This window comes from Tachyglossus aculeatus, chromosome 5 (assembly GCF_015852505.1).
Source record: "Tachyglossus aculeatus isolate mTacAcu1 chromosome 5, mTacAcu1.pri, whole genome shotgun sequence".
Classification (NCBI taxonomy): domain Eukaryota; kingdom Metazoa; phylum Chordata; class Mammalia; order Monotremata; family Tachyglossidae; genus Tachyglossus; species Tachyglossus aculeatus.
The window spans coordinates 37,903,926-37,928,968 of NC_052070.1; the positions used below are offsets into that span (position 1 = coordinate 37,903,926).

General features: G+C 44.2%; 1 protein-coding gene across 1 annotated transcript in view; it reads left to right on the forward strand.

Annotated features, from left to right (window-relative positions):
* Positions 1–11,040: 11,040 nt before the first annotated feature.
* EIF4G3 (eukaryotic translation initiation factor 4 gamma 3) overlaps positions 11,041–25,043 on the forward strand; it is a 288,773-nt gene continuing 274,770 nt past the window's right edge. Inside the window, 1 exon segment of the mRNA XM_038747121.1 lies at positions 11,041–11,091. The gene's annotated coding sequence lies outside the window, so the exon portion shown is untranslated.

Consider the following 25,043-nt stretch of genomic DNA (forward strand, 5'->3'; position numbering starts at 1 on the left):
TAGAGCGGAAAAGACAACCTCGTTGACCACATTGCCTAGCTGACTAGTTCATCATTACTGGTAGCAACTGCAGTGAGACAGGATAATAAACATAATAATTGTGGTGTTTTCTCTGTGTGCTAAGCTCTGGGGTAGATACAAGATAGTCTGATGCGCTCCCAGCCTAAGTAGGAGGGTGAAACAGGTATTGAGTCCCCATTCTGCAGCCGAGGGAACTGAGGCCTGGAGAAGTGAAGCAGCCTGCCCAAAGCTCCACAACAGATCATCATCATCATCATCAATCGTATTTATTGAGCGCTTACTATGTGCAGAGCACTGTACTAAGCGCTCGGCAAGTACAAATTGGCAACATATAGAGACAGTCCCTACCCAACAGTGGGCTCACAGTCTAAGTGACGGAGGCGGGATTCGAACCCGGATCCTCAGACTCCCAGGGCCGGGCTCTCCCTTGAGCCTTCCGGGTTGTCTGGCTGGCGCTTGAGATGCCCGGGTTGTTTGCTCCTGAAAGTTCAGAGCCTGTTCTTCGCCGCACGCCGCGTCACGTCCGTGTCCTCGATTGAACGGGAACATTGCATAACGAGTTGGGTCTTGGAGGCGTTCTTAATGTTTGGCTCTTATTTCAGAAGTGGGACCGGTGGTCACAAGCGAGTGTTCGGACTTTGCATAGGAAAGAGACATTTTGGCAGCCCTCTCGATGAGGGAGAACTCTCAGGAACCATATTTAAGCATTCTAAACCGGCCACAGCTTGGATCTTGGTCCTCCCCGTACCTCGTTCTCGCCTGTCCCGCCATCGACCCCCGGCCCACGTCATCCCCCGGGCCTGGAATGCCCTCCCTCTGCCCATCCGCCAAGCTAGCTCTCTTCCTCCCTTCAAGGCCCTGCTGAGAGCTCACCTCCTCCAGGAGGCCTTCCCAGACTGAGCCCCTTCCTTCCTCTCCCCCTCGTCCCCCTCTCCATCCCCCCGATCTTACCTCCTTCCTTTCCCCACAGCACCTGTATATATGTATATATGTTTGTACATATTTATCACCCTATTTATTTATTTATTTTACCTGTACATGCCTATTCTATTTATTTTATTTTGTTAGTATGTTTGGTTTTGTTCTCCGTCTCCCCCTTTTAGACTGTGAGCCCACTGTTGGGTAGGGACTGTCTCTATAAGTTGCCAATTTGTACTTCCCAAGCGCTTAGTACAGTGCTCTGCACATAGTAAGCGCTCAATAAATACGATTGATGATAATGATGATAATGATGATCTTTGCTTGTCTGTCGAAGCCGATCACGATCTGAGAGCACTTTTAAAGGCGGTTGAGCCAGCCAGTTGATTTTCAGCAGCGTAGTGGCTGACGTTCCCGCTGAACGAAGCCAGTCTGTGGAAGGGCCGGTTTTCCCCCGCGTATTTTGGGGGATCAGGCTCAAGGATGCAAGGTGAACTCAGAGTCCACCTGAGCAAAGCCTAGGCTTTTACAAGTGGATTTGGAAGAATCCAAATAGTCAAGCAGCGTGGCCTGGCAGATAGAGCGCTGGCCTAGGGGTTGGAAGGACCTGCATTCGTTCATTCAATAGTATTTATTGAGCGCTTACGGTGTGCAGAGCACTGTACTAAGCGCTTACTAATTCCAGCTTTGCCACTTGTCTGCTGTGTGACCTTGGACAAGTCATCATCATCATCATCAATCGTATTTATTGAGCCCTTACTATGTGCAGAGCACTGTACTAAGCGCTTGGGAAGTACAAATTGGCAACATAGAGAGACAGTCCCTACCCAACAGTGGGCTCACAGTCTAAAAGGGGGAGACAGAGAACAAAACCAAACTTACGAACAAAATAAAATAAATAGGATAGATATGTACAAGTAAAATAAATAAATAAATAAATAGAGTAATAAATATGTGCAAACATATACATATATACATGTATATACATATATACATGTATATACCTATATACAAGCCACTCAACTTCTATGTGCCTCAATTACCTCATCTGTACGCTTACTAATTCCGGCTTTGCCACGTATCTGCTGTGTGACCTTGGACAAGCCACTCAGCTTCCCTGTGCCTCACTTACCACATCTGTAAAAGGGGGATCTAGACTGTGAGCTCTTTGTGGGACACGGATTGAGCCCACCCTGATTCACTCGTTTCTGTTGCAGTGCTTAGTACACTGCTCAGAACCAAGTGCTTAACAAATGCCGTTAAAAAAAGTTGCATAGGAACTGCTCTATTTTAATGATTGTACCCTAGAAATATCTGAAAGGTCGACAAGATACCAGTCCAACATGAGGGTGGGTAGCTGAATTCACGTACAAGTGAAAGCTGTGAAACTGCACGCACACACAAAAAAGATATTGCAATATAGATGTGAAAACAGATTACTATAACCTAGATTGGAAGCTAATCAATCAATCAATTGTATTTATTGAGCGCTTACTGTGTGCAGAGCACTGTACTAAGCGCTTGGGAAGTCCAAGTTGGCAACATATAGAGACAGTCCCTACCCAGCAGTGGGCTCACAGTCTAAAAGGGGGAGACAGAGAACAAAACCAAACGTACTAACAAAATAAAATAAATAGAATAGATATGTACAAGTAAAATAAATAGAGTAATAAATATGTACAAACATATATACATATATAAGCCAAGAGAAGTGGAACTTCTCTGTTCAGCTCAGCATAGTCCTTTCATCTAGACTGTAAGCTTGTTTTGGGCCGGGAACCTTTCTGAAACTTCTGTTGTGCCGTTCTCTCCTAAGCCCTTTGTACAGTGCTCTGCACAGAGTAAGCGCTCAGTAAATACCATTCGTTGATTAACTGAGTGATGATTCCGTCCAACCTCATGCCTGGGTCTTCGACTTAGCTCTATCATCATCATCAATTGTATTTATTGAGCGCTTACTATGTGCAGAGCACTGTACTAAGCGCTTGGGAAGTACAAATTGGCAACATATAGAGACAGTCCCTACCCAACAGTGGGCTCACCGTCTAAAAGGGGGAGACAGAGAACAAAACCAAACATACAAAACAAAACAAAGAGAATAGATATGTACAAGTAAAATAGAGTAATAAATATGTACAAACATCATCATCATCATCATCAATCGTATTTATTGAGCATATTTATTAACTATCCTAGTTATCAGACATAGATTTGATTAATTTAATCGGTGATGCTTTTTATTCTAGATAAAAGTACACCTAATTAACCCATAAAGCAGGGTTACCTTCTTCCAGAACCCCAAGTTAAGCGAAAGTTGTGTTTTGCAGGTATCCCTTTTTTTTCCGATCCCGTGTTGAGGTATACCTTGGCGAGCACGTGCTGTCGGAACGGGATTTCTGAATTCTGCTGCTGCGTTCTTGCCAAATGCGTTGAGTTCTGGCGGTACTGCCCGTTTCACATCACCCATAGTGCAGTCAGTGCGTCATCACCAGGGTCGTCACCCTTGGGGATAGGGGCCAGGGCAACCGGCCTGATGGGGTGCCCCATTAGTCCGGGGATTGGGGAAGTGGTTTAAAGGGTAGAAATAAATCCCACAAATTTATCTTTCCTTCCCTGCCCCTTTCCCCCTCTCAACTGAGAGGTGGGATGTGGTAGAAAAAGCAGGTTGAAGAGGTCTAGGTCTGATTAAGGAATTTTAGAGTTGGTGAGGGTAATCATTGTACGGTGATGATCCCGCTGTCCCCCCTCTAGACGGAGAGCTTGTTGTGGGCAGGGACTGCCTCTCTTTATTGCTGTATTGCACTTTCCCAAGCGCTTAGTACAGTGACTACTTCATCATCATCATCATCAATCGTATTTATTGAGCGCTTACTATGTGCAGAGCACTGTACTAAGCGCTTGGGAAGTACAAGTTGGCAACATACAGAGACAGTCCCTACCCAACAGTGGGCTCACAGTCTAAAAGGGGGAGACAGAGAACAAAACCAAACATGCTAACAAAATAAAATAAATAGAATAGATAGGTACAAGTAAAATAAATAAGTAAATAAATAGAGTAATAAATATGTACAAACATATATACATATGTACAGGTGCTGTGGGGAAGGGAAGGAGGTAAGATGGGGGGGATATACTTAGTAAATACAACTGAATGAATGAATTGAATGAAACCTTTCTGAAACTTCTGTTGTGTTGTTCTCTCCTAAGCCCTTTGTACAGTGCTCTGCACAGAGTAAGCGCTCAGTAAATACCATTCATTCATAATAATAATAATAATAATAATAATAATAATGATGATGGCATTTGTTAAGCACTTACTATGTGCATTGTTCTAAGCACTGGGGAGGATACAAGGTGATTAAGTTGTCCCACATGGGGCTCACAGTCTTAATCCCCATTTTACAGATGAGGGAACTGAGGCCCAGAGAAGTTAAGTGACTTGCCCATGGTCACCCAGCAGACATGTGGCGGAGCCGGGTTTCGAACCCCTGACCTCTGACTCCAAAGCCCGTGCTCTTGCCACTGAGCCACGCTGATTCCGTCCAACCTCATGCCTGGGTCTTCGACTTAGATCAATTCTAGTTATTAGACATAGATTTGAGTAGCTTAATCGGTGATGCTTTTTATTCTAAATAAGAGTACACCTAATTATCCCATAAAGCAGGGTTACCTTCTTCCAGAACCCCAAGTTAAGGAGAAATTTCATTCATTCATTGTCGTATTTATTGAGCGCTTACTGTGTGCAGAGCACTGCACTAAGCGCTTGGGAAGTACAAGTTGGCGACATATAGAGACGGTCCCCACCCAACAGTGGGCTCACAGTCTAGAAGGGGGAGACGGACAGCAAAACGAAACATGTGGACAGGGATTTAGTCGTCAGAATAAATAGAAGTAAAGCTAGGTGCACATCATTAACAAAATAGAATAGTAAATATGTACAAGTAGAGTAATAAATCTGTACAAACATATATATATATATATGTTTATGTATATGTTTGTGTGTGTTTATATGTATATGGACCGTCTCTATATGTTGCCACCTTGTACTTCCCAAGCACTTAGTAAAGTGCTCTGCACATAGTAAGCGCTCAATAAATATGATTGAATGAATGAATGAATGAATGAATGAACTAAGAATGTGCGGGTGGCAGGATTTCCAGAGGATTGCTAGTGGGTATGCCAGTTCTGGGCTGAAATCCCCGACATCTCCTTGCCCCTTCCTTCTTTCCTGTCCGGCGGGGTTAGAGTGGAGTAAAAAGGCGGGGGTGACTTGGATTTGGGTGGGCACCTGCTCCCACCCTGCTCCACGGATTTTGCAGAAGGTATACGGTTCCAAGGGCATTGGGCCTGAGGCAGCTGTTACAACTGGGGCTGACCCGAGAAAGCTTCTCTGACCTTGAACTCCAAGGGAAAATATTGCTGAGGTGAAGTGTGAATGCCCCCCATGACTCTTCCACTGTTCACTTCCTCTCACTCCTCAATTATAATAAGAAAAATAATAATTGTAGTATTTACATGCTTCCTATGTGCCAAGCACTGTACTATTCATTCAGTCAGTCAAATTTCTGAGCGCTTACTGTGTGCAGAGCCCTGTACTAAGCGCTTGGGAAGTATAAGTTGGCGACATATAGAGACAGTCCCCACCCAACAACGGGCTCACAGTCTAGAAGGGGGAGACGGACAGCAAAACGAAACGTGTGGGCAGGGATCGAGTCATCAGAATAAATAGAAGTAAAGCTAGGTGCACATCATTAACAGAATAGAATAGTAAATATGTACAAGTAAAATAGAGTAATAATTCTGTACAAACATATATATATATGTTTATGTTTGTGTGTGTTTATATGTATATGGACCGTCTCTATATGTTGCCACCTTGTACTTCCCAAGCACTTAGTACAGTGCTCTGCACATTGTAAGCGCTCAGTAAATATGATTGAATGAAAGAATGAATGAACTAAGAATGTGCGGGTGGCAGGATTTCCAGAGGATTGCCAGTGGGTATGCCAGTTCTGGGCTGAAATCCCCAACATCTCCTTGCCCCTTCCTTCTTTCCTGTCCGGCGGGGTTAGAGTGGAGTAAAAAGGCGGGGGTGACTTGGATTTGGGTGGGCACCTGCTCCCACCCTGCTCCACGGATTTTGCAGGAGGGATACGGTTCCAAGGGCATTGGGCCTGAGGCAACTGTTACAACTGGGACTGACCCAAGAAAGCTTCTCTGACCTAGAACCCCAAGGGAAAATATTGCTGAAGTGAAGTGTGAATGCCCCCCATGACTCTTCCACTGTTCTCTTCCTCTCACTCCTCAATTATCATAAGAATAATAATAATTGTGGTATTTACATGCTTCCTATATGCTAAGCATTCATTCATTCATTCAATCGTATTTATTGAGCGCTTACTGTGGGCAGAGCACTGTACTAAGCGCTTGGGAAGTACCAGTTGGAAACATATAGAGACGGTCCCTACCCAGCAGTGGGCTCACAGTCTAGAACAGGAAGGACAAACTGAGAAAGAGAAGGAATAGTTATGTTGAGAGAAAAAATTGTAAGAATTTTCAAACTGTTACCAGGCCCTTGTTCCAGAAGGAGACATCTGATCCTGCCTCGTCAGTAACAACTCCATTCCCCCGTGACTCAAGTTTTCACCCCAAAGTATCTCAGCAAACAAATCACATTCAAATAATGGTATTAAACTGATGTACAATAATTTCAAATTACACGTCCCGCAGCCTACGTGGATTAGTCCACAAGTCTTTCATTCATTCGTTCATTCAGTCGCATTTATTGAGCGCTAAAGTCTTCGGAGCTGTTGCAGTGAGTCATAAGCACTGTACTATTCATTCATTCAGTCAAATTTTTGAGCGCTTCCTGGGTGCGAAGCACTGGACTAAGTGCTTGGGAGAATACAATATAAAACAGATACATTCCCTGCCCACAATGAGCTTCCAGTCTAGAGGGGGAGACAGACATCATTATAAATAAATAATAATAATGTGTTTGTTCAGCACCTGCTGTGTGCCAGGCACTGTACTAAGCGCTGGGGTGGGTACAGCAAACTGGGTGGATAAAGTCCCTGTTCCATGTGGGGCTCACAGCCTCAATCCCCATTTTACAGATGAGGGGACTGGGGCACAGAGAAGTGAAGTGACTTGCCCAAGGTCACACAGCAGACAAGTGGCAGAGCTGAGATTAGAACTCATGACCCTACTGAGAGCTCACCTACTCCAGGAGGCCTTCCCAGACTGAGCCCCTTCCTTCCTCTCCCCCTCGTCCCCCTCTCCACCCCCCATCTTACCTCCTCCCCTTCCCCACAGCACCTGTATATATGTATATATGTTTGTACATATTTGTTACTCCATTTATTTGTTTATTTATTTTACTTGTACATATCTATTCTATTTATTTTATTTTGTTAGTATGTTTGGTTTTGTCTCCCCCTTTTAGACTGTGAGCCTACTTGGGTAGGGACTGTCTCGTCATGTTGCCAACTTGTACTTCCCAAGCGCTTAGTACAGTGCTCTGCACACAGTAAGCGCTCAATAAATACGGTTGATGGTGATGATGATGATGACCTTCTCACTCCTGGGCTCGTGCTCTACCCGATAGGCCATGCTGCTTCTCTAACAGATTTGTACAAAAGTCCTGTGGGGCTGGGATGGGGGATGAATAATGGGAGTAAATCAAAGCGACGCAGAAGGGAATGGGAGAAGAGGAAATGACGGCTTAGTCAGGGAAGGCCTCTTGGAGGAGGTGTGCCTTCAATAAGGCTTTGAATGAGGGGAGAGAAATTGTCAGATACTAAATGATGGGGTTTCTTCCCCAATGCTTTTAAACATGCTCGAATATCCCCTAGTGTAAAAAGAAAAACTCCTCCCGTGATCCCAGAGCTCTCTCCAGTTATCGCTGCAACTCCCTCCTACCTTTCCTCTCCAAACTCCTTGAATGAGTTGCCTGCAGCTGCAGCTTCCACTTCCTATCCTCCGAACCTCTCCTTGATGCCCTCCAATCTGATTTTTAGACTGTGAGCCCACTGTCGGGTAGGGACCGTCTCTCTATGTTGCCAACTTGTACTTCCCAAGCGCTTAGTACAGTGCTCTGCACACAGTAAGCGCTCAATAAAAACGAATGAGTGAATGAATGAATTTTTGCCCCCTTCATGCCACTGATACGGCTCTCTCTCAAATCACCAATGACTTGCTTGCCAAACCTAGCGAGAAGCAGCGTGACTCAGTGGAAAGAGCCCGGGCTTTGGAGTCAGAGGTCATGGGTTCGAATCCCGACTCCGCCACTTGTCAGCTGTGGGGCCTTGGGCAAGCCACTTAACTTCTCTGTGCCTCAGTTACCTCATCTGTAAAATGGGATTAAGACTGTGAGCCCCACGTGGGACAACCTGATCACCTTGTATCCCCCAGCGCTTAGAACAGTGCTTTGCACATAGTAAGCGCTTAATAAATGCCCGCTCTGCACACAGTAAGCGCTCAATAAATACGATTGATTAAAAAAAAAAACCTGCCAGCCTCTCAGCCCCATTTTCCTGGAAACTTTGTCCAACTTTATCTTTACCAGCACTGTTCTCTGCTGCTTCCCTGATTCCTCTGGCCTCTCCTTCTCAGTTTCCCTTGTGAGCTCTTCCTCTGACAGAGTTCCTCAAGGCTTGGATCCGGTTCCCCTTCTATCCTCCATCGACACCCAATTCTTTGGAGAACCCATTCACTGCCACGGCTTCAACTACTGTCTCTACACCGATGATTCCCAAGTCTGCCTCTCCAGCCCAGACCTCATTCCTTCTCTGCAGTCTCACATTCCCTCCTGCCTTCAGGGCATCTCTACCTGGATGTTCCACGTGGGACAATCGGATCACCGGGTATCCTCCCCAGCGCTTAGAACGGTGCTTTGCACATAGTAAGCGCTTAACAAATACCATCATCATCATCATGTTCCTCCAGTAATGCGAACCTAATGTTTCCAAAACAACTTCCCATCTTTCCACCCAAACGCAGTCCTCCCCGTCTTTCCCATTACTGTAGACAATCCCACTATCCTCCCTATCCCAAGCCTGTAACCTTGGCATCATCCTCAACTTATCTCTCTTGTACAGCCCACGTACTTAATCTTTCACTAAATCCTGTTGGGTTCTACCTTCACACATCTCTAAAATCCACCCTTTCCTCTATCCAAACTGCTACTACGCTGATCCAAGCACTTCTCATATCCCAACTTGACTACCGCAGTCAGCATCCTTGCTTACTTCCCTGCCTCCTGTCTCTTCTCACTCCAGTCAATTTTATTTATTGAGTGCCTACTGTGTGGAGAACAATGTATGAGACGCTTGGGAGAGTACACTGCAACAGTGTCAAAACATATGATTTCTACTCGCAAGAAGCGTCCATACGCTGCTGCCCGGATCATTCGGTCCACATCTCCTCACTTGAGAAGCAGCGTGCCTCAGTGGAAAGAGCCCAGGCTTTGGAGCCAGAGGTCAGGGGTTCAAATCCGGGCTCCGCCAACTGTCAGCTGTGTGACTTTGGGCAAGTCACTTCACTTCTCTGTGCGTCAGTGACCTCATCTGTAAAATGGGGATTAAGACTGTGAGCCCCGCCGTGGGACAACCTGATCGCCTTGTAACCTCCCCATCGCTTAGAACAGTGCTTTGCACATAGTAAGCGCTTAATAAATGCCATCATCATCATCACCTCACTTCCCCAGAACCTCCAGTGGTAGTCCGTCCACCTCCACGTCAGACAGAAGCTCCTTACCGTCGGCTTTTAAAAGCTCAGTCAGCTCAACCCCTCCAGATTCGGGCAGCGGAATGAAATAGGGATTAGAGACGGGAGAGATTGGAGTCAAGAAGACCAGGGAGGATCCTGACGCACTAGTCTTGCTGGGAAATAACAAATGCATAGACCATCTTATATGTATATATGTTTGTACGTATTTATTACTCTATTTATTTTACTTGTACATATTTATTCTATTTATTTTACTTTGTTAATATGTTTGGTTTTGTTCTCTGTCTCCCCCTCTAGACTGTGAGCCCACTGTTGGGTAGGGACCATCTCTATAGGTGGCCAACTTGTACTTCCCAAGCGCTTAGTACAGTGCTCTGCACACAGTAAGCACTCAATAAATATGATTGAGTGAATGAATGAATGCTGTTTGGATGGAGAGGGAAGGGAGGATCGTGGAGTTGTTCCGGAGGAAAAAAACAACTGCCAGGATTAGGCAAAGCTAATAGCTGGTAGCTATTTTATGATACACAACTATTATACAGAGTTCACATCAGGACACAGAATTGAATGAAAGTCAACTAAATGGGAAGGGGAAGCTTAAATTTATTGCATAATTTCTCTGAGAGAAGTCAGGTGAACCACTGATTGAAGGAGGCCTCTTTTCATTCATTGAATTCAGTTGAATTTATTGAATGCTTATTATGTACAAAGCACTGTACTAGGCACTTGGGAGAGAACAATAGTCATTCCTTCAGTCGTATCTAATGAGCACTTACCGTGTGCAGAGCACTGTACTAAGTGCTTGGGAGAGTTCAGTATACCAATCAAGCGACATTCCCTGCCCAGAGTGAGCTTACAGTCTAGTCAATCAATCAATCAATCAATCGTATTTATTGAGCGCTTACTATGTGCAGAGCACTGTACTAAGCGCTTGGGAAGTACAAATTGGCAACACATAGAGACAGTCCCTACCCAACAGTGGGCTCACAGTCTAAAAGGGGGAGACAGAGAACAGAACCAAACATACCAACAAAATAAAATAAATAGGATAGAAATGTACAAGTAAAATAAATAAATAAATAAATAAATAGAGTAATAAATATGTACAACCATATATACATATGTACAGGTGCTGTGGGGAAGGGAAGGAGGTAAGATGGGGGGATGGAGAGGGGGACGAGGGGGAGAGGAAGGAAGGGGCTAGACTAGTAGACTAGTAGACTAGTCTACAGTCTATCCCGTAAGACTGGATTCCTAATATTTGATGTTACTCACCATTTTATCTCCCCGCAGGTGACACAAGTAGCAAGACAACCAGGACCTCCCACCCCATCTCCTTATTCAGCACATGAAATAAACAAGGGCCATCCAAACCTTGCCGCAACAGCCCCGGGACATGCGTCTTCCCCTGGCCTCTCACAGGTAAGAACTCCTCCTCAGGTGGTGTTAGAACACCTCCCTCATTTAGTCTGTGCTTTGTTTTTGAAGAGAACAACTTGGTTTAGTGGCAAAAGCCACCTGTGTTGTGATTCTGGCTCAGCCACTTAGCTGCTGTGTGACCTTGGACAAGTCACTTAGTCAATCCATCAGTTGTGTTTATTGAGTGCAGAGCACTGAACTAAGTACGCGCTTGGGGGAGTGCAGTATAACAGAGTTGGTAGACACGTTCCCTGCCCGCAGTGAGCTTGCAGCATAGAGGAACTTAAGAATAATAATAATAATAGTGTTTGTTAAATGCTTACTGTGTGCCAAGCACTCTGCTAAGGACTGGAGTGGATGCAGACAAATTGGGATGGATATAGTCCCAAGTATGCGCTTGGGGGAATCCAGTATAACAGAGTTGGTAGACACGTTCCCTGCCCGCAGTGAGCTTGCAGCATAGAGGAATTTAAGAATAATAATAGTAATAGTATTTGTTAAATGCTTACTGTGTGCCAAGCACTCTACTAAGGACTGGGGTGGATACAGACAAATTGGGATGGATATAGTCCTAAGTACGCGCTTGGGGGAGTCCAATATAACAGAGTTGGTAGACACATTCCCTGCCCGCAGTGAGCTTGCAGCATAGAGGAACTTAATAATAATAATAATAATAATAGTATTTGTTAAATGCTTACTGTGTGCCAAGCACTCTACTAAGGGCTGGGGTGGATACAGACAAATTGGGATGGATATAGTCTTAAGTACGCGCTTGGGGGAGTCCAGTATAACAGAGTTGGTAGACACGTTTCCTGCCCGCAGTGAGCTTGCAGCATAGAGGAACTTAAGAATAATAATAATAATAATAGTATTTGTTAAATGTTTACTGTGTGCCAAGCACTCTACTAAGGGCTGGGGTGGATACAGACAAATTGGGATGGATATAGTCCTAAGTACGCGCTTGGGGGAGTCCAGTAGAACAGAGTTGGTCGACACGTTTCCTGCCCGCAATGAGCTTGCAGCATAGAGGAACTTAAGAATAATAATAATAATAATAATAGTATTTGTTAAATGCTTACTGTGTGCCAAGCACTCTACTAAGGACTGGGGTGGATACAGACAAATTGGGATGGATATAGTCCTAAGTACACGCTTGGGGGAGTCCAATATAACAGAGTTGGTAGACACGTTCCCTGCCCGCAGTGAGCTTGCAGCATAGAGGAACTTAAGAATAATAATAGTAATAATAGTATTTGTTAAATGCTTACTATGTGCCAAGCACTCTACTAAGGGCTGGGGTGGATACAGACAAATTGGGATGGATATAGTCAATCAATCAATCAATCATATTTATTGAGCGCTTACTGTGTGCAGAGCACTGTACTAAGCGCTTGGGAAGTCCAAGTTGGCAACATATAGAGACAGTCCCTACCCAACAGTGGGCTCACAGTCTAAAAGGGGGAGAGTCCTAAGTACGCGCTTAGGGGAGTCCAATATAACAGAGTTGGTAGACACGTTCCCTGCCCGCAGTGAGCTTGCAGCATAGAGGAACTTAAGAATAATAATAATAATAGTATTTGTTAAATGCTTACTGTGTGCCAAGCACTCTACTAAGGACTGGGGTGGATACAGACAAATTGGCATGGGTATAGTCCTAAGTACGCGCTTGGGGGAGTCCAGTATAACAGAGTTGGTAGACATGTTTCCTGCCCGCAGTGAGCTTGCAGCATAGAAGAACTTAAGAAGAATGATAATAATAATAATAGTATTTGTTAAATGCTTACTGTGTGCCAAGCACTCTACTAAGGACTGGGGTGGATACAGACAAATTGGGATGGGTATAGTCCTAAGTACGCGCTTGGGGGAGTCCAGTATAACAGAGTTGGTAGACACGTTTCCTGCCCGCAGTGAGCTTGCAGCATAGAAGAACTTCAGAAGAATGATAATAATAATAGTATTTGTTAAATGCTTACTGTGTGCCAAGCACTCTACTAAGGACTGGGGTGGATACAGACAAATTGGGTTGGATATAGTCCTAAGTACGCGCTTGGGGGAGTCCAGTATAACAGAGTTGGTAGACACGTTTCCTGCCCGCAGTGAGCTTGCAGCATAGAGAAATTTAAGAATAATAATAGTAATAGTATTTGTTAAATGCTTACTGTGTGCCAAGCACTCTACTAAGGACTGGGGTGGATACAGACAAATTGGCATGGATATAGTCCTAAGTACGTGCTTGGGGGAGTCCAGTATAACAGAGTTGGTAGACACGTTCCCTGCCCGCAGTGAGCTTGCAGCATAGAGGAACTTAAGAATAATAATAATAATAATAGTATTTGTTAAATGCTTACTGTGTGCCAAGCACTCTACTAAGGACTGGGGTGGATACAGACAAATTGGGATGGATATAGTCAATCATTCAATCAATCAATCGTATTTATTGAGCGCTTACTTTGTGCAGAGCACTGTACTAAGCGCTTGGGAAGTCCAAGTTGGCAATATATAGAGACAGTCCCTACCCAACAGTGGGCTCACAGTCTAAAAGGGGGAGAGTCCTAAGTACGCGCTTGGGGGAGTCCAATATAACAGAGTTGGTAGACACGTTCCCTGCCCGCAGTGAGCTTGCAGCATAGAGGAACTTAAGAATAATAATAATGATAGTATTTGTTAAATGCTTACTGTGTGCCAAGCACTCTACTAAGGGCTGGGGTGGATACAGACAAATTGAGATGGATATAGTCCCTGTCCCACATGGGGCTCACAGTCTCAATTCCCATTTTACAGATCATCATCATCATCATCAATCGTATTTATTGAGTGCTTACCGTGTGCAGAGCACTGTACTAAGCGCTTGGGAAGTACAAATTGGCAACATATAGAGACGGTCCCTACCCAACAGTGGGCTCACAGTCTAAAAGGGGGAGACAAAACCAAACATACTAACAAAAGAAAATAAATAGAATAGATATGAACAAGTAAAATAAATAAATAAATAAATAGAGTAATAAATATGTACAAACATATATACATATATACAGATGAGGCAACTGAGGCACAGAGAAGTGAAGTGACTCCCGAAGGTCACACAGTGGACACGTGGCGGAGCTGGGAGTAGAAGCCATGACCTTCACACTCCCAGGCCCTTGGTCTATCCACCCCGCCATGCTGCATCTCTAACTTAGCTTCTCTGTGCCTCAGTTACCTCATCTGTAAATTGGGGATTGAGATTGAGCCCTTTGTAAGACATCCTGACGCTCTTGTAACTACCTCAGCGCTTATTGCAGTGTGTGGCACATAGTAAGAGCTTAAATACTGTTTTTTTTAAAAAGGGTGTTTGTAAGGTCCTGTTAAGTAGAGGTTCAGTCTATCCCATGGAAAGGCCGATGGTTGAGTAACACCGCTTGATTGATTTTTGGTGTCGTTCGGGTACTTGAATCTTATTTGTCCTGTGAGTGAATTTTCTCCTTATGTGGATTGTCCATGACAGATTTCTGAACTCCCAGCACTCCCAGAGATTTCTAAACTCTAAACTGCCTTCTGTGTAATTTGTTCTCCTCCTCTGGGACCAGCAGCCTGGGACAGTAGGTAGCTCTTTCATCATCATCATCATCATCATCATCAATCGTATTTATTGAGCGCTTACTATGTGCAGAGCACTGGACTAAGCGCTTGGGAAGTACAAATTGGCAACATCTAGAGACAGTCCCTACCCAACAGTGGGCTCACAGTCTAAAAAGGGGAGACAGAGAACAAAACCAAACATACTAACAAAATAAAATAAATAGAATAGATATGTACAAGTAAAATAAATAAATAGAGTAATAAATATGTACAAACATATATACAGGTGCTGTGGGGAAGGGAAGGAGGTAAGATGGGGGGGATGGAGAGGGGGAGGGTCCATATCTTTTCTGGGTCCTGAATCTGTCTTCCCCCCTTTCTAACCCAGCTGAAATGGAGGCCACCCCCTTCCCCTTCATTTTGAGTTCTACAGAATTTGGAATTGTTTATGGCACTGCAGGGTATTCCGGGTACCAGCAACCGTCTCCGAGTTGACTCACTCCCCGTAATGTGAAACAGTCCTTCCAAATTCTGCGGAAAGTGAGCTTAACCTTTAACTTGAGGGGTGGAGGATAGAAGAGCGAGAAATGTTTACTTTGGCCGCTTTCCATCATTCCTGTGAAGTACTTTCCCAAATGTTGCCGAGTGCTGCAGGATCATTATTTCCTCTGAAATTAGCTTTTTTGAAAGATGTCATGTGGACTCAAGCGCTCAGTGCAGTGCTCAAGAGCTAAGTACTGTGCTTTGCACACAGTAAGCGCTCAATAAGTGTGTTCAAATGAATGACTTTTAAATTTCTAATCTGATTTTCAAAATGAAAGCAAATGGTAGAGATTTTGACTCTTTAGACTGTATAGTCTGATCATATTCATCAGATTTTAAGTTCATATTAATCAGTCAAAGGTATTTAGTTTACGCCACTTGTTAAGCGCATACAGTGCGTCAAACGAACACTGCTCTAAGTGCTGTAGGGACTGTCTCTATATGTTGCCAACTTGTACTTCCCAAGCGCTTAGTACAGTGCTGTGCACACAGTAAGCACTCAATAAATGCGATCGATTGATTGATTGATTACACATTAATTAGATCAGACACAGTCCCTGACCCGCATGGGGCACAGAGTCTAAGTAGGAGGGAGAATAGAAGCAGTGTGGCTCAAAGGAAAGAGCACGGGCTTTGGAGTCAGTGGTCGTGGGTTCAAATCCCAGCTCTGCCAATTGTCAGCTGTGTGACCTTGGGCAAGTCACTTAACTTCTCTGGGCCTCAGTTCCCTCATCTGTAAAATGGGGGTTGACTGTGAGCCCCCCGTGGGGCAACCTGATCACCCTGTAACCTCCCCAGCGCTTAGAACAGTGCTTTGCACATAGTAAACGCTTAATAAATGCCATTATTATTATTATTATTAATAGGTATTTAATCTCCATTTTAAGATTAAGGAACCGGAGGCATAGAGACGTGGCCAAGGTCAGACGCCAAACATTTGCCAGAGCTGGGATTAGAACCCAGGCCTGGCCTCTTTCCCCTAAGGCACACTATTTCCCCTTAGTTGAGCTCCTACTGTGTGCAGAGCAATGGTCTATGCATTTGGAAGCGTTCGGTTGAAATAGAAGGCACGATCCCGGCCCTTTGAACCGTCAGTGTAGTGGGACAGAGAGACCTTAAAGAAAATTACAAATAGAGGGAAAAGCGAAAGGCAGTTGGTTCTTTAATTCATTTTAAAGTGTCATCTTCCATGCACTAGTCAACAGAAAGGCACTCCTTAGCTAACAGACTAGAGATCTGTCAGTAGTTCCGCTAAATGGATCGTTCATTATCAATACTAAACTGAAATGGCTTTTAGTTACTCTGTTCGAGTTAGTGAATAGAAAGAAGCAGCTTGGCGCCGTAGAAAGGGAACAGAATTAGGCCTGGTTCTAATTCATTCAGTCGTATTTATTGAGCACTTACTGTGTGCGGAGCACTGTACTAAGCACTTGGAAAGTACAATTCGGCAACAGAGTCAATCCCTACCCAGCAGCGGGCTCACAGTCTAGAAGGTTCTAATCATCATCAATCGTATTTATTGAGCGCTTACTGTGTGCAGAGCACTGTACTAAGCGCTTGGGAAGTACAAGTTGGCAGCATATAGAGACGGTCCCTACCCAACAGTGGGCTCACAGTCTAAAAGGGGGAGACAGAGAACAAAACCAAACTTTGCTACTTGCCTGTTCTGTGCCCTTGGGCAAGACACAGCGCTTAGTACAGTGCTCTGCACATAGTAAGTGCTCAATAAATACGATTGGTGATGATGATGATTTCATTTTTCTGTCCTTCAGTTTCCTCACCTGTAAAATGAAGATTAAATATCTGTTCTATCTCCCCCTTAGTGTGTGAGCCCCATGTGGGACAGGCACCGTGTTTGATCTGATGGTATTATATCTACCCCAGTGCTTAGTACATTGCCTGGCGCATAGTAGGTGCTGAAGAAATGCCATGGTTATCATCACCACAAGTCAGAGTATTTGAAAGGTTGAAAAGGTGGAAGGCGGTTTTCTTAACGTGAAAGAGAATTGTGGGAAATTCCAGCATTAAAATTGAGTGCTCTTGCAAAAGAGCACTAAAAGGGAGCTGTAATAAGGGTTGGCAGGAGATTCCTACGTTTTCTTTTGCGCCAGGTAAGTATGAATTATGAAGCATTTTAAGAAATGGTTTTTCTGAAAAACTGATAACATTTAGCAGGAAACAGCATAGTGTCCCGAGCTGGAAATCATGGAGGTTCATTCATTCAATCGTATTTTATTGAGCTCTTACTGTGTGCAGAGCACTGTACTAAGCGCTTGAGATGGAGATGGACTTGTAGTCCTTGCTTCTCCGTTCCTCCATGTCGGATTTCTGTTTTCAACACCGGGCACCTGGTGGACTGGGGAATTGGAGGTAGTGAATGTTGACACTTTGATGTCCACATTTCGTCAGCATCAATCCCTGCCAACTCTCAATGCTAATAATAATGTAATCAATAACAGCAATAAAAATATGAATAATAATAGGGATTATGGTATCCGCTGAGTGCTTATTATGTGTCAAGCACTCTACTAACTGCTGGGGTAGGTACAAGCTATATCAGGGCAGACATTGTCTGGGGCTCACAGTCTAAGAAGGAGGGAAACAGATACTGAGTCCCCATTGTTCAGTTGAGGAAACGGGCACAGAGAGATGAGGTAACTCGCCCAAGGTTGCACAGCAAGCAAGAGACGGAGTCGGGATTAAGCCCCAGATGCCCCGATCCCAGGCCCATTTCCGTTCCACGAGGCCACAGTTCCTCCCCTGACCCAGGCTGAATAATAATGATAATAATAATAATAATAATAATAATAATATTGGCATTTATTAAGCACTTACTATGTGCAAAGCACCGTTCTAAGTACTGGGGGGGATACAAAGTGATCAGGTTGTCCCACGTGGGTCTCACAGTCTTAATCTCCATTTTACAGATGAAGTAACGGAGGCTCAGAGAAGTTAAGTGACTTGCCCAAGGTCACACAGCAGACATGTGGTGGAGCCGGGATTCGAACCCATGACCTCTGACTCCAAAGCCCGTGCTCTTTCCACTGAGCCACGCTGCTTCTCTGAAAATAGCTCAGAAGTGGGTAAACTAATAGCCGCCACCATCTTATCATTGCCGCAGCTTTTGTGACCCCGTTTTAGTGCAAAGAGCTTGGGCTTGGGAGTCAGAAGACCTGGGTTATAATCCCAGCCCCCTCACCTGCTGCATGACCTTGGGCAAGTCACTTAACTTCTCTGGGCCTCGGATCCCACTTCTGCTAAATGGGGATTCAATACCTGTCCCCTCTCCTACTTGGGCTGTGAGGCCCATGGGGGGACCAGATTATCTTGTGTCAGTCCCGGCGCTTAGTATAGCACCTGGCACTTAACCAGTACCACGGTTCTTATCATCATTACCTTGCGTGTGCGGTTCTGTGGCTTCAAACAGGCCTCCTCTCGTCCACTGACTTATTTTAAATTAATAAACTCTATTTATTTATTTATTTATTTATTTATTTTGCTTGTACATTTCTATCCTGTTTATTTTATTTTGTTGGTATGTTTGGTTTTGTTCTCTGTCTCCCCCTTTTAGACTGTGAGCCCGCTGTTGGGTAGGGACTGTCTCTATGTATTGCCAATTTGTACTTCTCAAGCGCTTAGTACAGTGCTCTGCACATAGTAAGCGCTCAATAAATACGGTTGATTGATTGATTGATTGATTTAAATTGAGTCCTTGCCGGGAAGGGGAGGAAGTCCAAGAGCAAGTACAGTGCTCTGCACACAGTAAGCGCTCAATAAATACGATTGATGATGAAGAGCAATTCTCGGGAACACAGGCCGACGGCCAACCCTGCTGGAGTTGTCTCCCTGCCTCGGTCTCCATCACCTCACTGTGTGATTTAACACAAGTCACTAGCCCCGCTCTTTCAATTCACCAATCTGTAAATTCAATTTGCTGATTTGCCTGTTCGCCCTTCTCCGAAGCCCACCGAAATAGTGTGGGAGGAAAAGGAATGCTTTATGTGAAAATGCTTTGAGCTGTGGAGAAAAGGGGTAAATAGTTTTCTCGCTGTTTTCAGTAAAAGATACCAACAGATTTTATTAGTGATGGCGTTTGTTAAGCGCTTACTATGTGCAGAGCACTGTTCTAAGCACTGGGGGGATATTAGGTTCATGATGGAGCAGTAGTTTCCTTTCTCTGTAGTGTGAGGTCTTAATTCCTAGACAAAGCGTTAGGATTCTTTTTCTTCGTGGGTTTCTGAATCGGTGAGAGGTTTAGGGAGGTAAAATTTGAAAACAATTTTAAAGGATACACCTAGCTCTTTTTTTGTAATGGTATTTAAGTGTTTTATATGTGTCAAGGGCTACTGATTGCTGGGGTTGATACAAGATAATCAGCTGGACACTTTCCCTGCCCCAGAAGGGGCTCGCAGTCTTGGGGAGAGGATGACTTAATCTCCATTTTACACTGAGGCAAGGTACTGAGACGTTAAGTGAGTTGCCCAGCACCACACAGCAAACACGGGACGGTGTTGGGATTAGAACCCAGGCTTCTTACTCCCAGGTCTGTGCTCTTTCCACTAGGCCATGCTGCTTCTCTGCATTCAAATCCATACACTACTGATTAATATCATCATCATCATCATCAATCATATTTATTGAGCGCTTACTATGTGCAGAGCACTGTACTAAGCGCTTGGGAAGTACAAATTGGCAACATATAGAGACGGCCCCTACCCAACAGTGGGCTCACAGTCTAAAAGGGGGAGACCGAGAACAAAGCCAAACATACTAACAAAATAAAATAAATAGAATAGATATGTACAAATAAAATAAATAAATAAATAAATAGAGTAAAAAATGTGTATGCACTATTCCTTCTATTTCTGGTGTTTTGTCGTGGAAACTGCAGTCCAGGGGTTGGCGTCCAAATATGTATAGAGCAATACCCTGTTGCAGAGGTTGCCAGTCTAATAATAATAATAATGATGGTGTGAGCCCACTGTTGGGTAGGGACTGTCTCTATATGTTGCCAATTTGTACTTACCAAGCGCTTAGTACAGTGCTCTGCACACAGTAAGCGCTCAGTAAATACAATTGATTGATTGATTTGTTAAGCGCTTACTGTGTGCCAGGCACTGTTCTAAGCGCTGGGGTAGATACGAGGTTATCAGGTTGTCCCACGTGGGGCTCACAGTCTTAATCTCCATTTTACAGATGCGGTAACAGGAACAAAGAAGTTGATGATGATGGCATTTATTAAGCGCTTACTATGTGCCAAGCACTGTTCTAAGTGCTGGGGGGATACAATGTGATCAAGTTGTGGGGATGAAGAAAGGGAGCAAGTCAGGGCGAAGCTGAAGGGAAGGAGAGAAGGGGAATTGGGGGGCTTAGTCTGGGAAGGCCTCTTGGAAGAGAACGTATTTATTCTATTTATTTTATTTTGTTAATATGTTCTGTTTTGTTCTCTGTCTCCCCCTTCTAGACTGTGAGCCCGCTGTTGGGTAGGGGCCGTCTCTAGATAATAATAATAATAATAATGATGGCATTTGTTAAGCGCTTACTATGTGCAAAGCACTGTTCTAAGCGCTGGGGGGGATACAGTGTGATCAAGTTGTCCCACGTGGGGCTCACAGTCTTAATCCCCATTTTTACAGATGAGGGAACTGAGGCTCAGAGAAGTTAAGTGACTTGCCCAAGGTCACACAGCAGATTTGTGGTGGAGGCGGGATACGAACCCACGACCTCTGACTCCAAAGCCTGGGCTCTTTCCACTGAGCCACGCTGCTTTTAAGAAGTTAGACTTGCCCGAAGTTCCACAGCTGACAAGTGGCAGAGCCAGGATTTGAACCCATGACCTCTGACTCCCAAGCCCTTGCTCTGCTTCACTTACGGTAGACCAAGTACTGTTCTCAATATGTCCAAGACTGAACTCCTTATCTTCCCTCCCAAAGCCTGCCCTCTCCCTGACTTTCCCATCCCTGTAGACGGCACTACCATCCTTCCCGTCTCACAAGCCCGCAACCTTGGTGTCATTCTCGACTCTGCTCTCTCGTTCACCCCTCACACCCAGTCCGTCACCAAATCCCGGCTCTGCCAATTGTCAGCTGTGTCGACTTTGGGCAAGTCCGTGGCTCAGTGGAAAGAGCCCGGTCTTTGGAGTCAGATGTCATGGGTTCGAATTCCGACTCCACCACAAGTCTGCTGTGTGACCTTGGGCAAGTCACTTAACTTCTTTGAGCCTCAGTTCCCTCATCTGTAAAAATGGGGATTAAGACTGTGAGCCCCACGTGGGACAACTTGATCACATTGTATCCCCCCAGCGCTTAGAACAGTGCTTTGCACATAGTAAGTGCTTAACAAATGCCATCATTATTATTATTATTAGTCACTCAGCTCATCTGTAAAATGGGGATTAAGACTGTGAGCCCCCCATGGGACAACCTGATCACCTTGTTACCTCCCCAGCGCTTAGACCAGTGCTTAGCACATAGTAAGCGCTTAATAAATGCCATTATTATTATGTGGCAGAGTCATTATTAAAACTCATGTCCATGCCTTGCTAGCCCACACTGCTTTTTCCACTAGTCCGTGCAGCTTCTTTGCATTTGGGAGGGTGATTTGCATTGGGTTTCTGACTCCCACCCTGCTGAAACTGAGCTTAAAAACTCTCCACTATTCCTACACTATCAATCAATCAATCTTATTTATTGAGCGCATTCTGTGTGCAGAGCACTGTACTAAGCGCTTGGGAAGTCCAAGATATATATATATATATATATATATATATATATATATATATATAACATATATATATAAATGTTAGCATTATATGCTATATGTCCAAATACATATACATAGCTCATTTTTAAAACTTGCATGTGATTTTCAGTACAGACACCACAGAATGCAACGAGCAAGTGATTTTCGGTGCAGGCTCCATGGGACTCTGAATGTATAATCTTTATATAGAGATATACAGATAGACTGGAGGGGGTATGGAGGTAGGGATTATTAAGGATTCATTCATTCATTCAGTCGTATTTATTGAGCACTTACTGTGTGCAGAGCACTGTACTAAGCGCTTGGGAAGTCCAAGTTGGCAACATAATAGAGACGGTCCCTACCCAACAGTGGGCTCACAGTGTAGAAGGGGGAGACAGAGAACAAAACAAAACATATTAACAAAATAAAATAAATAGAATAGCTATCAGAACTAGTCACCCTCCATCTATATGGTAATCAAGCAACCCCAAAATAGCAACATGCAGTTAACGACTGTCCCACACTCTGGGTGACATGTCACAGAATCCAAACTTAACCCTAATATTCTTCTTGTTACTTTCCATTATCTCAGGGACAGATCATATCACAAGCGTAGCCATCGCAATTATCTGCCCGCTTCCCCGACTGATTCCTGGCTTGACTAAGAATCGATAATGACTTGGACTCTGTTAACCTTCTGGTTAATTCATGGACAAGTAAGAGAGGTTTTCGGTGCTGAGTCCACCGATACCAAATAGAATTTTCCTTCAAAGGGTATCTGTGATTGCTTTTTAATGGCCTTTGCTTAAACAGCATCAAACCAAAGCTTTGCCTGAATTTTCAGCTTCACACTTGAAGCCTTCGTCCCAAGACTGTAAGCTCAATGTGGGCAGGGAACGCGTCTGCGATATCGTTGTGTTGTACTCTCTCCAAGTACAGAATTCTGCACCCGGTAAGTGATCAGTTACAACCGATTAATTGAAAAACAGAAGTTATTGCATATACATATCATTCATTCAATTGTATTTATTGAGCCTTATTGTGTGCAGAGCACTGTATCGGGCGCTTGGGAGAGAGGACAGCATAACAATCGGTAGGTATGTTCCCGGCTCCCAAGGGGCTTTCAGTCTAGAGGGGAACACAGACATTAAAATATCTATTTTAATCTATTCTATTTATTTTATTTTGTTAGTATGTTTGGTTTTGTTCTCTGTCTCCCCCTTTTAGACTGTGAGCCCACTGTTGGGTAGGGACTGTCTCTATATGTTGCCAATTTGTACTTCCCAAGCGCTTAGTATAGTGCTCTGCACACAGTAAGCGCTCAATAAATACGATTGATGATGATGATACCAGTATGGCTGTGTCCGGGTGGCCCCAGCTTGCCCTTGGTTAAATTTAGTTTAACCAAGTTAAACCTTTAGTTTAACCTTGGTTAAAATGTTTAAATTATTTCCTAAACATTGCTTCAGGTAGGCTCTACAATTAACCAGTCAGTGGTACTTACTGACCACTTAATATGAGCCGAGCACTGTGCTAAGCCCTTGGGAGAGTAGAATACAACAGAATCAGCAGGCACATCCCCTGCCCATAATGAGCTTACAGTGTTAAAAATGAGTTTTCTAGTCATGTCGCTAAACTCGGCAAATTGTGAAGTCATTAAATAGCAAAAAATCAGCATGTTATGTGCTTCTAAGCAAATTTAAAAGTAGGGAATTTGGGAAGCAGCATGGCCTAATGGAAAGAGCTCGGGTCTGGGCGTCAGAGGACCTGGGTTCTAATCCCAGCTCTGCCACTTGTCCGCTGTGTGACCTTGGACAAGTCATTGAACTTTTCTGTGCATCAGTCGCTTCGTCCGTAAAATGGGGAAGTCCTATCCCTCCTACTGTGACGGACTGTGTCCAACCTGATCATCTTGAATCTACCCCAGCTGTCAGTATAGTGCTTGGCACCTAGTAAACCCTTAGATACCAATATCATTTATTCAGAAATTAATAGATGTTCAGCCGGACAAATTCAATTTGATTGCAGTTATTCTCAAAAAACCCTCTTGTACCTTTGAAAGGCTAAAACTGTTTCCAAACAGAGCTGGTTGTGTGCAGGATATGTGTCTTCCAGCTCTGTTGTATAGTGTTCTCCCAAGTGCCTAGTACAGTGCTCTGCGTGCAGTTAGCACTCAATAAATACCATTGATGATGATTGTTGAATTGGGATTAATTGTTCTGGAATCAATAGAACTTTTGGTTGTCCTTAGTGCAAACTGACTCTCAGCATGCTTTCTCATCCTCCTTCTCGCGTTTAAGTTTTACAGAAATGGAGGATACTATATGTCCTATATATATTTAGTCTCTATATGTTGCCAACTTGTACTTCCCAAGCGCTTAGTACAGTGCTCTGCACAAAGTAAGCGCTCAATAAATGCGATTGAATGGATGAATGAATGAATATTTAGTCTCTATATGTTGCCGACTTGTACTTCCCAAGCGCTTAGTACAGTGCTCTGCACACAGTAAGCGCTCAATAAATACGATTGAATGAATGAATTACTTTAACTCCAGTTGGATTTTGGCCTCTTAAACATATAAACTCGGCAGAAGCTGAACTACCCAGCTTCCCTCCTAAACCCCTTCCACCTCTCAACTCTTCCGTCGCTGTTGATGACATGACCATCCCGCCCTAAATACGGCATTTGTCCCCCTTTTAGACTGTGAGCCCACTGTTGGGCAACTTGTACTTCCCAAGCGCTTAGTACAGTGCTGTGCACACAGTAAGCGCTCAATAAATACGATTGATGATGATGATTTGTTAAGTGCTTACGTTGCTAATTCAATTCAGTCATATTTATTGAGTGCTTATGGTGTGCAAAGCACCATGTTAAGCACTTAGCACTGTACTAAGCACTGGGGTGCACGGCTGAGCGCCGGGATGGATACCCTGTCCCACAGGGGGGTTCACGGTCTAAGAGGAAGGGTGGACGGGAAACTCATCCTCATTTTATGGATGAGGAAACTGAGGGAGGCTGGATGGCTTTCCCAGAGTCATCATCATCGATCGTATTTATTGAGCGCTTACTATGTGCAGAGCACTGTACTAAGCGCTTACCGTACAGCAGA